The following is an 11,846-nucleotide window of genomic DNA, read 5'->3' as shown; positions in this document are numbered from 1 at the left end:
AAGAAGAAAATTAGGGTTGATTCTAATCAGTGTGGGTTCAGAGTGATGGAAATGTGATTAGAAAGGAACAAGCCACAAGGAACACTTGAAATACCTTAAAATATATAAACTTCTACTGCAGAGCATATTTTAGAATGAGACAGACTAAACAGTATTAAATCAAGCATTTAAATTGCAAGCCACAGCTGACCAAATATTATTGTATCTGTTTATTTTACTATCTTGAACGACAGCTGCTTTTTAAATGTAAACAGATTAAACTCAATTTAACCAAATTCTTACATTTGATGGCGTAAACTTGAAGTTTGAAAATAAATAGCTTGACTTTAGCCCATCATGCTGATAAACTGGCCTACTCTTTTTGTTTTCTTTTCTTTTTACAGTTTTAATCTTGTATTGAAGCAAAAAAAGAGAGGTCTAAGTGGATGTCAGGAAGTCGTGATTCTGTGTGTGCTTGGACTCAGGGGAAGTTGTGCATCTTTGTTCAGAAGACTTACAGGTTTGGCTTCTCATCAACTACATTCCATTCTAGGTGTTGTCAAAATGCAGAGGAGGTAATATATGAAAAGAGGCTGACTTAAGAGGAAAAGAGAATCCTGTCAGTCCACACTCCTTTCTGACCTGGAATGGATGGACCACAGAGAACACAGAGAAGCATCATCATGACAGACCAGGGTGTAGAAACCACTTAATAGAATACAACTCACAGTCTTCTCAGCCCTGAAATTTGCTTCCATGTAAATGTTCACATCTTGAATTCCTACAGAACATTTGGGAAAAGACTTTTACCCACCTAGTGCTCTATAGGCTTAGAAAATCTGAGGGTTGGGAAAGAATTGAGAGGACTATTGAGGCCTTCTCCATGGCTCTGAACAGATATGGACTTAAATGACTCAAGACATTTTATGCGTATGTGTATATTTAGAAGATCTACTCCGACACATCGTAGGAAATTCCAACTAAGAAGTTTTACCGAGGTTTCAAACTTTACCATTTAAAAGAATTCAACCTGTGTTTTTGCTTCCTCATTTTCTAAGGAAATAGAAATGATAACTGTTAACACAGAAACTCATATTTATTCACTCGAAAGAAATTGTGGGGCTTCCTGAAGCAATCTGTGTGCTTCTGGGAGCACAGAATCCAGTTGTAAATGTTGTGTAACTAATAAATTTGTAGAAAGTCAAAGGGAAATGTCTCTAAGTGTAGGGAGGTCCCAGGGGAAGTCCTAACTCAGAAAGAGCTGTCAGAGACAAACCATATAGAACTCAACATCTTATCTTCGGTGTTCAGGATGAAGGGAAGTTAATTAATCAGGGAAACTGTAGATGAAATGCCTTACAAAAGGAATGCTAAGTCAAGGAAACTGAGATAGCATTAGATAGTTATAGGCATTGAATGATGGATGAGTGTCTTCTTAAGTTTCAAGGGGGTTGTGAGTGTAGAAAACACTCTGGGGTTCCCTTTTATTCTTCTAATGTTAAGCTTTTTAAGGAAGGAATTTGAGGTTTCTAAAGCATCTCTCTATCAGGTATGGGAACAGCATTTTAGAGCTGGGAGGTAAAGGTAGATAGAAAGTTCAATGGCTTTTTCTGCAATCTACGTAGAAAGGGATGTGTCCCAAACACTAATGACTCTGGGTCTTGAATCATCTTAGTTGCTGCGCTTGACACTTCTCACATTGTCGACGGCTGGGCTTATGCTTCATCAGTGAATCTGGATATGGAGAATAGCCCAGCTGGGTAAAATTTTTCTCTTTTCAACTGTTGTTAGGTGGTGCCTTTTCCATACTTTGTAGAGTTGTTATCTCCTATCTCATTGTCAACTGGGTAAATGATTCTAAATGGCGTTAGAATCAAAGGCTTAAATCTGCACAAGACTTCTAGTTTGTATGATCTATTCTTTTTTTACTCATGTTTCTCTAAAATTAGGTTTTCCTAAGGGGAAATCAGATGAGTATAGGAGTTATACATGCAGGTAGAGTGCCTAACTTGGTCACCTGCATATCTACCACCAACATCACTGGCTCTCTCTCACCCAGGAATGCAGTCTCCCACCATAACTAATACCCAACAGGTCAGATGATGTAACCAGGTCCTAACCAATAGCCTTGTAACCAGCAGTCAGAGGCAACTGTACACAGGCCTGATGACGTGAATTTGAAACCCGTCTTCCACAAGGTGGTCAGAGAGATCCTACTGCAGAGGGGTATCCTCTGATCATTCATGCCATGGCTGCATTTACACATAGTCATGCACACAGACATGCACACACGTGCGAGCACACACACACACTCTAAAATAAAAAAAAAGATTCTGTTTGTAAACTGAGTCTTTTGCTGATGTGGGATTTCCCTCTGTATGCTGTGATTACCATTAGTGAATAAAGAACTGCCTTGAGCCTATAGTAAGGCAGGGCAGGGCGGAGCAGAGCTAGGTGGGGAGGGCTGGACTGAACACTGAGAGAAAGAAGGGTGGAGTCAGAGAAAGCCATGTAGCCCTGCCAGACACAGACAGACGCTGGAACTTTAGCAGGTAAGCCACAGCCATGTGGTGAAACACAGATTAATAGAAACGGGTTAAATTAATATGTAAGAGTTAGCCAATAAGAAGTTAGAGCTAATGGGCCAAGCAGTGACTTAATTAATACAGATTCTGTGTGGTTATTTTGGTTCTGAGTGGCTGGGATGAACAAGCAACCTCCTTCCAACATTTTGCAAATTATAAGGAATGAAGCTGTGTGAGAGAGTTAAAAGGCTGGCCTCTGTTGGTCCTTATCATGTAGTAGTGTTCTCCAGATGGCTGTACTCTTAAACTTCAGGAAAGTTAGAAGTCCTTGTAGGATATGAAACTGTTTCCAACTCCCTCAAAACATTCTGTTCCCAGCAAGTCTCACTTCTTCCTCAATCCAAATATTAATGACTGCACTTCAGACTTCCTACTCTAAAAGAAAACAGCTGCTTGCTGAGTTAATTTTTTTCCTGTGTGAATGTGTGTGCCTAGATTATCCTACTTATAAGTCTACTTATAAAGAATCTGATAATAAAATTAAATTTGCATAATGTTTAGTAGTAGCCAAAAGATAATTATTTAGGGGATTTCTTGTACATGCTAAACTATAAGATCATGAGGCTGGCCTCTGAATTAAAATAAAGCATGTTACAGTATATTAAGCATTGGAAAGAATAAGTTTGTAGAACCATCTACAGATGATATGTATCTATAGTTCTAGATGTCATCCTAAAAGAGTAGCTCATATTTATGGATGAAGAGTAGGGTGGGAAGTTTCCTAAAACTACAGATTCTGGGGTTGGAGAGTTGGCTCCAGTAAAAAATGCTTGCAGCCATGTGGTGACCTGACTTCAAATTCTTATAGACCACATCAAAGCAAGACACAGTACCTCAATGTTCCTATAACAAGAGGGGAGGCAGAGTCAGGAGGCTCCATAGAAGCTGGCAAGTCAGCTAAGCTCTCACACACAACTCAGAACAATTAAAGGACACCATTGCAAATGAGGTAGAGAGCTAAGACCAACAGGTAAGGGTATTTTCTGACCCATGCATACAAAATTGCCCACAAACATCATTCTCTCTCTCTCTCTCTCTCTCTCTCTCTCTCTCTCTCTCTCTCTCTCTCTCTCACACACACACACACACACACACACACACGTATACATGCATACATGTGTACACATTAGAAAGGAGAGGAAGAAGGTGAGAGGAAGAGGGGCGAGATAGAAGCAAGGGATGGAGGGAGAATTTCAACAAAAGTGTAGATTCCCAGGTATTTGCCTAAGTCTTCTGAGATAAGGTGTCTGTGCAAATGTTTAATGACAACTCTAGATGGCTGGTACTGACACACAGTGTATGGAGAGACATCCTCCAAAGACTGCCATGACTGTTAATAGAACTCAGTTTCAAAAACAGACTTTGATTTCCGTATTTCTCAACCCCTTAATCTGCTCTGTCTTTTTTTAGTGAAAACACTCCACTGTGTGAGTCAGGAAGATGGAGTTAAACCCTGACTGGGCTGTGCCTAAGGATTCAAGCTGTTGTGGGCTTCATTCCCAGCATAGTTAATGCTCTCCCAAGCCTAAATATCTTTACTGACACAAAGATCAAGAGCTTGGCACAACAGAAAGGATTTACTTTCAAACCAGTATGCTATCCATCATCTTCCAAGTATCTGCCAGCCAGTGAGATATATTGAATCACTCTATTTTAAAGTTAGAAAAGAGTCCTGATCAAGAACATAGTTAAGATTGTGTTGCCATATTCAAATTGTATCTCTAGACTATTAGAAGGGGAAAAACAGTCAAAGTGCTTTAATCTTTAAACAATACTATCGAATCCAAATTTATAAATTATTTGCTATTAAAATAGCAACTGCAGCAACACACTGCTCTTTTTTCCTTCTGTGTTGTGAGTAGAGACAAACTTAAGCAGTAAACTGCCTGGAGGACCTTCAGTGGCCAATAAACTTTTTGCCTGTGAGTTATCTTCACTCAGATTTCCTACAGAAGACATTTTCTAGGACAATGAATCTGATAATTCCTTTAAATCCAGCTCCAGATGAAAATTAGAGAAAAAGTCACTCACTCTCCTACCACAGTATCACTTTGCAAACATCAGGATAAGATTCCTGATAGTCACTTGGAAATCAAAATACTCTAAAATTAAACATACACCAACAGGTCCTTCCAAGCCATTTTATCTCATGTTCTGTTTTCTTCACTCTTCCTACATTTCCCTTTCCTTTTCCTCCCTCTCTTCTTCCTTCTTCCCTCTCCTTTACCCCTCTTTCTATCTGACATTTTCCTGTGGCTTCCCCCTTCTCCTTTTTCCTATTTTCATTTTTCTAGTCTTAGTAAAAAGTTGTAAAGCCTCAATGGAATAAAGACACAATTAGAGTTAGCAATAATAGCTTCTGGCCAGTGTTTATTATTTTCCAAGTCCTATCTTGACTGATGGATGCTTATTAATTCATGTAATCCTCACAATAGCTCTATGAGGTAGGTATTGATATTAATCCACTTTTCACTGGAGGGAAAGTAAGTACATTGTAACAAAGTCACTACACAGATTTCACTAAAGCTGCTGTCTGTAAGAACTAACGCCAACAGAATTCTGTGTTCCCACGTTAAGCAATATTGGTAGTGCACATAATTTCTTTTTCTTATTTGTAAACAAATAAAGTTAATGCTTAAGCAGGTGCCAAGATGATTTTCTTCCTCAATTTAGATATATATATAAACTAATGAACTTAGTGATTTATATCAACTTCTTCAATATGTGATTCATAATCTTGACCTCGGCTCATTGACAAATATCAAGATTTTCTATTATGTGTTCTATACAGTCCCAGAGAGTTATCAGTCATGCAGGAGCTACTTCAAAAATGCCCCTTTCCCATAAAGCCAACTAGCCCCAAACCCTCTCTTTCTGAGTTGCTAGTTCAAGTTAGTCAAGATGTTGTCTCTCCTCAAAGCTTTACTAAAATAGTTATTTTTCAGAATTTTGGGAATTTATAAGCCAAAATTTATCTAATAGTTTGTAAAAAAATCAGAAGACTATACACATATAATTAACTTTATGTCTCAAGTTCTTAGGCCAAAAAGATGGCAATAGAAGCATATTAAAACGATGCTACAGCTACAGTTACAGTACTTCCTACAGAATTTTTGACACTCCTTCACAGCCCCAAATCAAAGCATGTACGTTTGAGTGATAAAATTTTTCTATAAAGAAAAAGGAGTTCCAGGATAGTTTTCCCAACCCATGTGAAGGATGAAATGTGAAATTTAATGGGTGAAGTTTCTTCTTTCAAAAACGTATTCATTTATTTATTCATGTGTGTTCAGTGAAAGAAAATATTTTTCTTTGGAACTTTTACGCAACTAAGAGACCGACAAGAATGAAATATTCAAACACTGTAAACCACCAAATACTTAACAAATGAAAATCCCAGTCCCTTCGTCACAGAGCATTGCCCCCAGGGTGGGGTGTTTCCTAATAAAGGAAGTCAGCATGATAACTCTTTCAGATATCCACACAGGACGCACAAGGAAGGTCCATCTCTTTGGAAATCTTTGTAAATAAATTCACAGGGTGAAACAATCGTCTGTGTCTAGTCATGTATGCCCTCTGCCTCTGTGGCTGTCACTGCTGTCTATCTGAGGCTGAGAGGTAATGGCCTCATGATTCAAGGAAACTGCTGAAGTGTGTACTCAGGCTTCAGTTTGAGAGATGGGTTCATTTATCATCATAATAAGCCATTACCACGGATAGGTCACAACTCATTGAAGAGACAGTCAGTCTAATTGGCTCAATTCTACCAGCTTTCGATGTGCCCCAAGGAGATAAGCACTCTTTTGCAGGTAATTTTCAATCACCCACAAACTTCCTGTTTAATAATTCATCACATTTCAGATCGGGGTCCTCACTCCCTCTTCAATGTGGCAAATGCGAGATGCAGGCTGCTCAGAATCCTAGACTCAAGTGATAGAGAGGCAGTTTCAGAGTGAGTCAGGTAAGACAGCACCTGGCCTAACACAGCTGCCACTACTGAGAGTGACAGGACAGCACAAAAAATAAAAATGGCAACTCTGTCCTTCCCCAAAGATCCCACTGCAAAAAGAAGGATTTACCGAAAAATCTGGAATGATGCAAGTACTGCTCTTCGACTCCCTGAGATTAATTAAGCCTGACAACCACTGTTTAGCAGATAGGACTGGGCCCTTAATACGTATTAAGGGATTACATTTAAGGAATAATTTTTACAGCAAAGTGTAGAAGGAGAAATAACAGCCTATAGCAGACTAAATGGTAAGCATAAATTTAGGCTGTTTTAGTTAACATGTCTTGTTTTACAAATTGGACAATGTTTTCTTCTTGAGAAGTGCAATAGAATAGTCTTTGACAGAAGTTCACCTCAATTTGAATACTAGATGTGACTCTAAATAACCAAGTCACTGTATAAGTACAAACACATTTTTTTCTGTACTTGAAGATGAATGCTTGTCATATACATACATAAACATTTATACTTACATATGTATCTAACCATTTAAATCTATATGTATCACTCTACAATATTTTGCAACTACTATGCATAGGAATTATAATTCATTTATTGTTTGATTATATGGCTATAGCAACATTCACAGTATCACTCATTGATAAATGGACATTTCTGTGGCAAAGATCCATTCGTGACACTTTACACAGGTATATGGCTATCAAGGCTGAGCCCATGAAAGGGAAGTTTGTAGGAATATGTGCATTGTAACCTCAGTGGAGGTTTCTAAATTTGGTTTTCTTTCATTGCATCAATGTATATTCCAACTGGTCTATCAACTGATGAAGGTCTGTTTCCTTAAACCTTCATTAAAAAGCATGCTATCTATTTTCTTACTTTTATCATATGGTGCATGACAAATGACTGATCAGTATAATTACCAAATTATGGAACAAGTGAATGTATTTCCTTACATTTTAGGGCCATTTTCTTTCATCTCCTAGAAACTGTTCATTCATATCTGCTGACTATTTTTCTATTTGACTCTAGGTCTTGCTTTTATCTATTTCTATGATTTCTTTGAAGAATTGAAAGCTTGCCAGTTGTTTGTCAACTGTTATACTAGGAAAGAAAACCATTGGGCTTTCCAAAGAATCAATATTTCGTTACCTGGTTTGCTAAGGCAAATGTCTTAGACTGGGCAGTTTAAGTAATAGAAATCTGCATCCTACATTTTCAGAAGCTAGACATTGGACACCGAGAAACTGACATAGCTGAGAAAGAAGAGTGTGTTCTAGACATCTTCCCTGGCCTTGAAGACAGCTGTTTTCATGTTCACGTGCTGCTGTTCCTGTTTGTGTGCCTGTCTGTCCCACACGTTCTCTCATACAAAGACTCTGGTTATATTGAGTTGGGATTTTTCTTAATTGTTTTCATTTCATTTGTATTAGTATTGCTATGAGATATTGACTGCAATTTTGAAATTTATTTCTTTGATATGGGGCTGAGGAGTATAAGATGATACAAATGGGACATTTATGTCACTTGTTTTGAAAGAGATGACATGCTAAGTGTTAGCTCTACTCTAAGACTTTCAAGATAAAGTGCAAAATGTTTTGCAGGTATTTCCAAGACTGGCTATTTCTGCAATGCTGACATTTAAGTCATGATTTCTTTACTTGTTAAAAATCAACTTTCAGACTCTCCATCCTCATTTGTAATGCTATCACTACGCATCAGGCACTGTGTCAGCAACAAATAGGTATGCAAAGAAGTATGCCTTAACAAAAATCTTTTCCTGATAGGAAGATTACATGCAATGTAAATTATCATAAAGAACAACTACAGAAAAATGGCAAAGCAAATTATATTTCCTGAAAACATTCTATGTGCCTAGGGCATATTTTTAGAACTTCATGTACTTCTGAAGTAGTGTTCTAGCTCTTAGTTTGTAAATCATGGAAGCCAAGATGAGTGGATCACAGCACTAATAAACATTCACTGTCTAACTTATATCTATGTAAGCTGTACAGACTAAGACATTAACCAATTTTACTCAAATATTACCAAACCAGGTCATTTTTACATATGTAAGAGAGTTCTCTTTCAGTTCTCATGAACATGAAGAGTGAAAAATTGGCCTGGAAGCAAATTGTTGGCGAGGATGTTCCCTTCTGAGGGTTGTGAGGAAGGATCTGATCCAGGCCTCTATCTTTGGCTTGTTAACAACCATCTCACTGGGACTTCACAACATTTCACTCTGCAACACCACAACATCTACAGTGTCCACCGCCCACGATGCAACAAGTAAAACAGAATGTCCAGAAAACTCTTACCATGACAAGTTCATAATTAGCATAACAAATAACACTTAAACTTAACTTTTTGCTAGTGGCAAAGTGGCATTTGGAGAGTTTGTCCTCTATAGAACTGACTAGTTTGTCAGAGCCATCAGTCCATTGGTTTCCACAGTCTACTACTAGGCTGCACATGGAATATGCGTGTAAAGTCTTGTTGAATGGAATACAAAAGAAAGACATCTTTTTTACATTAAGTGATAGATGTTAAACTGATAAGAACAGATATTACACTTGATCTTAGTAAAAAGGTCAAGAAGTAATAGGAAGGACTTTATAAGTAAACAGGGTTGAGGACAAACACAAACATGGCCCACAGAATCACCTAAGGGGGCTGATAAAGGCTCACAGACACTGAAGCGACATTCAGGGAGCCTGTATCGGTCTGAGGTAGGCCCTCTGCTTATGTTATGGTTGTGCAGCTTTGGAGTCTGGTGGGATTCCCAACAGCAGGAAAGGAGTGTATTTTTGACTCTTTTTTTAATTCTTTTTTATTGATTTTTATTGAGCTCTACATTTTTCTCTGTTCCCTCCCTGCCTCTCCCCTCCCCTTCAACCCTCTCCCAATTTACTCAGTAGATCTTGTCTTTTTCTACTTCCCATATAGATTAGATCTATGACTCTTTTGCCTGCTCTTAGGTCCCTTTTACTCCTCCTGGATTGCCTCACCCAGCCTTGATGTAAGGATGTATGCCTAGTCTTATTATAACTTGTTGTGTTTTATTTGATTGATATCCCTGGCAGAGGGGCTGCTGTGTTCTGAAGAGAAACAGAAAAGGAGTAGATACGGGAAAATGGGGGAGGTTACAGTGGGGAGTCACTGAGAAAAGTGAATGAATCGTAAACTGAGATTGGGATGCAATTATAAGAGAAGAATAAATGATGAAAAAACTTATAGATAATTGGTTTCTGAAATAATGTTTGTGTGCTTGCTTTAGTTTTGAGATAAGGAGTGTCAGAGGGCATTGGAAGCTTTTCTAAACACACTGACCATGTTGCCATCTTCCCTTTTCCCAGTTCAGAAACTTTTACACACAATACTTGAAATTTTAGCCTAAGTTGCTATCTTTGGTCATTTATTCAATAAATGTTGTGCTCGACCTGAGGGCTAATACAAAATAGCAGGCCAGAGGTCTTTGAGCTAGCAGTACTAGGGAAAAAAAAAACAAAAAACTTTTTGTTTATTTTTCTAATACATTTAGTCTGTCTTATAGGACCAGATTTCCATCTGGTATGCCTTGTGCCTGAAGAATTTTCTCCATCTCCTGTAATGTAGCTCTCTTTGTGATTTATTTCTCTGAGAAAATCTTTGTCTTCATTTTTCAGATATTTTTGTCTGGTAAAAATTCTGTACTGACAGTACAGGCTTTCTTATTTTGTTACCTTTCATTTCTCAACATCAACAACACCAAAAATATCCCTTAAAATATCTTTGTATTACACTTTAGTTTGTGAAACCTTAGTCTATTCAACTCTACCAGAACAAAATACCACATACTGGGCCACTTAGAAACAACAGAAATGTGTTGTTCACAGTTTGGAGAACATGGGGTCTAACATCAACCATCAGTAGCCTCACCATCTGATGAGAGCTTCTTCTCTGCTATACATTATGGCTTATTTCTGGTTTTTTGTTTTTATGGAATTCCTGAGTGTGCAAATTAGTGGGTCCTTATGTCTATATCTATTTCCTCTGCCCTTTCTTTGGCCCTTTTTTTGTACTATTCTGGCATGTTTGCTTTTGTTTTGTCTTGTATTTCATATTATTATTATCTATTGAAAGTCTATTATTTTCTAACAAGAGGCAATAAAGGAGATGGATCCAGATGCGTGAGAAGGTATGGAGAAACTGGGAGAAGTAGAAAAAGAGAAAACCATAATTAGAATATATTAGATATATTGTATAAAAAATCGATTTTCAATAAAAACACTTTTAAAGAGAAAAGCACAACACTGCGCCCTTAAGTTGCAGTTCAGTTCCCTTTACCATTTTTATAAGAACACTGAACTCATTAACAAAGGAATAAGCAAATCACTTCCCAAAAGGTCCACCTCTGAGTTCTATCACATGAGCTTGGGAGGGCACCAACACCCAGATCATCTTACAAACTATCAGTTACTTAGTTTCTTTTCCTCTTTGTGTGATAAAGGACTCTGACAAAATCAGCTTAAAGGGAAGGGGGTCTATTTGTCTCACAGGTCAAAGCTGCTGCCCATCTTGTTAGATAAGTCATGGGTGCATATTTTGAAGCATGCATCAAAACAAATCCAAGAGAGATGAATCCATGCATGCATGGTGCTGTTCAATTCCATTCCATTTCTCTATTTATATCATCAGGGATCCTAGCCAGGAAATACTGCTGCTCAGAAATAGGAATAGTCTCTTCACCTCTATAATTAACATAAACTAGCTAATCGCAGAGTCATGACCAGATACCCATCTCCCAGCTGATTCTTCATTCCATCAAGTTCACAGTTGATTGTCACAGACTGAGTATGCTCTGTTTCTTGTCTTTATTCTTCTCTGAATGCTTTATCACTTGCTACACCCCTGGCTGCTTCCTTTTTACCTTCTCTCTTCCTAATCAGATTCTATCATTCCTTGTCATGGTTATTCTGTCATATTTGAGTCTCCTCCCTTGACTCGATTTTGCTTCCAGTGATGGTTCATATGTTCTACTTCTTCTCATGTGTCCTGTGCCTTGTATTATCTGATATAATACCAGACATGGTGGATTTTGGACTGCTAAGTCCCAGATTTCATTGTACTTTAATTGGATTTGACTTGGTCTTGGTATGCAGTTTTATTTTTTTGTTTTTTTGGGGTTTTTTGGGGGGAAAGATAATTCTTTTCATTAGATTCTTTCCAGACTTGCCTTCAGAATTTGTTAGCATGGATCTCTCTACTAAGAAAGTGTCCTATACTTTACCTGGTGTCCTCACTGCTATGAAGGCATTTCAGGTCAGAATATGGGG

At 37.9% G+C, this 11,846-nt stretch overlaps 1 protein-coding gene and 1 non-coding gene across 2 annotated transcripts in view; both read right to left on the bottom strand.

Annotated features, from left to right (window-relative positions):
- Positions 1–11,846, bottom strand: part of Lama2 (laminin subunit alpha 2) — a 337,962-nt gene that overhangs the window by 289,622 nt on the left and 36,494 nt on the right.
- Positions 8,943–9,134, bottom strand: LOC113457690. The gene has a single exon (XR_003378199.1). It is a non-coding gene; the product is annotated as a U2 spliceosomal RNA (small nuclear RNA).

Source organism: Microtus ochrogaster, linkage group LG4 (genome assembly GCF_000317375.1).
Source record: "Microtus ochrogaster isolate Prairie Vole_2 linkage group LG4, MicOch1.0, whole genome shotgun sequence".
Lineage (NCBI taxonomy): Eukaryota > Metazoa > Chordata > Mammalia > Rodentia > Cricetidae > Microtus > Microtus ochrogaster.
The sequence above is the reverse complement of the archived record's forward strand: the minus strand, read 5'-3'. Positions and strand labels throughout refer to the sequence as shown.